At 36.5% G+C, this 2,721-nt stretch overlaps 1 protein-coding gene across 1 annotated transcript in view; it reads right to left on the bottom strand.

Moving 5' to 3' along the window:
• Window positions 1-2,721, bottom strand: part of ADAMTS20 (ADAM metallopeptidase with thrombospondin type 1 motif 20) — a 102,283-nt gene that overhangs the window by 55,731 nt on the left and 43,831 nt on the right. The gene's annotated exons all lie outside the window — the stretch shown is intronic.

Here is a 2,721-nt window from a genome sequence, read left to right as displayed (position 1 = left end):
AAGGCATGATTTTCATTTCATCTGCTAGGATTTACATTATCAAGATGACAGATTGCAAGACTATCCTGTTGTCGTCACGTCGATTATGAGACTTTACCACCCCACATCTGTAAACTTACTATTTATAGAAAGTTGTAATTACTACCTATTTTTTTCAGAAGAATCAAGTGAACAGTCTCTTGCTTTTAAGTATTTACTGTCTAAGTCTGTGACTCTACAAATATTTATCCACTTCAGTAGTTACTCAAAAAATACACGACGACAAAAGTCTAAATGAGAATCTTATGATTGGTGCATGTGTGACTTTTTCCAAAGAACCTGCAGGAATTACCAGCACTAATCCTATTGATGACTTATGGCAGTTGGAATTCTAATTCACTTGTATGCTTTAGAAAATCCCAAGTGGTATATTTGATCACAACATAGTGGAACAGTTTACATACTAAACCAGAATATTTACAGGATACTATAATGTTGGCACTATGTCTCCTGCTGACTTCTATGTGGATAACGTGTCCTCAACCTTGTCCTTGACTCCAAACACCCTCTGAAGCATCAAAGACTGCCCACATCTGGAGACAAGACACTGGGCAGAATGGACTAGATCAGGTCAATGCTCATACACAATAGAGAGAATTGTTTATTTTAGATGACTCTTTGCAGACTCAGGATTAGACTGATCAGTGGGTTTGTTGTCAGGAGGGATTCTCCTCATTGTATTGACGGGGAGTGGATTGTTCCATCTTTACCTGCAGTACATACACGGATCAGTCACTAGAATCATCAGAACAGGTTATATCAACTGAACTGCTTGTTACTTTTGAATCTTAGGCTTTGCTTCTCTGCTCTCTGTGACACAAAACAGCTTTGAATTACCTTAAAGGCTAGAAGGTTTTGGTAACTAAAGTCTCTGGCACATAAAACAACTTAAGAACCTCTGATACAGAGAAGGTAAAATAATTCAAGGATTGAACCCCTTTTAAAAACTAATTTAATCAAGAGTTACTATGTTGTTACAAATTTATTGTAGGAACTATCAACATAAATTTTGCTGAACACACAGAAATGATGTGTGCAATCTTTCTGAATATATGTGAATGACACAAAACAAATGCTGTTCAGTGGTTTTATCACTGCATAAAATAATTCCTAGCAGCATTTTTTCCTAATTAGCATATGCTTTTATTATATTGATACTTATGCTCATATGCTAACAATCATTTTGTTCTCAAAATAGGAATTTGTCACAGAATCACATTCTCATTTCTGAGTTCTGCTTGAGTTCCTAATCTAACTTGCCGATAAACCTGCCTGCCTGCGTAATTCTGCATCTCACTGACTCTTGCACATAGGCCGTATCTTTTAAGCCCTGAATGCCCTCCTCTAAGAATACAACCATTCAAGGTGCTTTTCAAGCCCAAAGCAAACACAGAACAACAGTTAGATCTATCCTGTCATACAACCATTTAAACGATCCTGCCACTTGATGCTAAGACTAATGCTTTAACTTAACACCAAAAAGACAGCTTTATTTCACTGCACACCTGCGTATGATTTCTCACTGCAGTGCTCACTGTTAGTTTTTATTACTTTTTTCCAAGATACCCTTAGCGTACCTTTGTACCCAAATTTCCAGTACCTTGCATCTAGTACCTAGTGATAAAAGATAGACTTTTACATACTGCAGCCATAAGGTAAACATGAGGAAACATTAAGACCTTGCCTTTCCAAGGACTGTCACTAGCATCTTGGGAAATAATTTTTTACTACTACAATTTTTTACTACTATAGGCTGAAGATTCTGAATCCCCCTTCACAAAGTGAATACTACTTCAAAATATAGGACAGTGACCTAGAGTTTAGGTTCTTCCATCCACAAAAAACATTTAAAATAACTTGAAGGGAGATTTCAGGAAAAGACAGAGTTGTAAAATGGAATTGTATACCCACAACAGCATTATTTTGATCCATAGAAATGCAAAGCACATGTTCACATCTGGCATTTTAATAGCTTATTCAACAAACTTGTCTCAGCTATTATTCTGCTGCATTCCTACAGAAGCAACATGATGAAGTCACAGTAGAAAACTCCAGCACCAGACGCATTCCAGATGTTCCTCTACGCTTGCTTGAGTCATTGCTTCACTGAGAATACTATGATATACAAAACTTTCATGCACTTAAATATAATCACTAACAATTTTTTTCCTACATTTGTTATGGTAAATACATGCATCATGTAAAGTGGGCGTCAGTCGTAATTCTAAACATCCTGATTGCAGCAAGTGGCAACTCTGCTCTAGCTAAGGTCAACAGTTGGTTTTCTGTCAAAAAGGCAGAAATTCTGACCCAAATCCACATGTAATTATTTTATCTTCAGAGATGAGAGGGAGGGTTAATGGTTCAAATTCGGGATCAATGAACCTAGAGGTACCTAGATTTGTATTTATTAATCAGCTGCTTATAATAAGCAGTTTGACATTTGCCTATGGATTAAACTACGATTTGATAAATTGATTTCAGGGACTTCCAAATTATCTCATAACTTACTGAACTTGCTAAATCTCCAGGAAATTAATTTTGAAATAAATTGTTAAAGCATTAATTGCCAGGCTATGCTCAATTTTGACTGAATCAAGGAGAGTGATGGATGCACACAGAACAGGACTAGAGCTCTTCTGAAATCAAGTACTTCATGAACAGCCTGGTATGACTCTCAGC

Source organism: Egretta garzetta, unplaced genomic scaffold, assembly GCF_000687185.1.
Source record: "Egretta garzetta isolate BGI_Z169 unplaced genomic scaffold, ASM68718v1 scaffold420, whole genome shotgun sequence".
Lineage (NCBI taxonomy): Eukaryota > Metazoa > Chordata > Aves > Pelecaniformes > Ardeidae > Egretta > Egretta garzetta.
The sequence above is the reverse complement of the archived record's forward strand: the minus strand, read 5'-3'. Positions and strand labels throughout refer to the sequence as shown.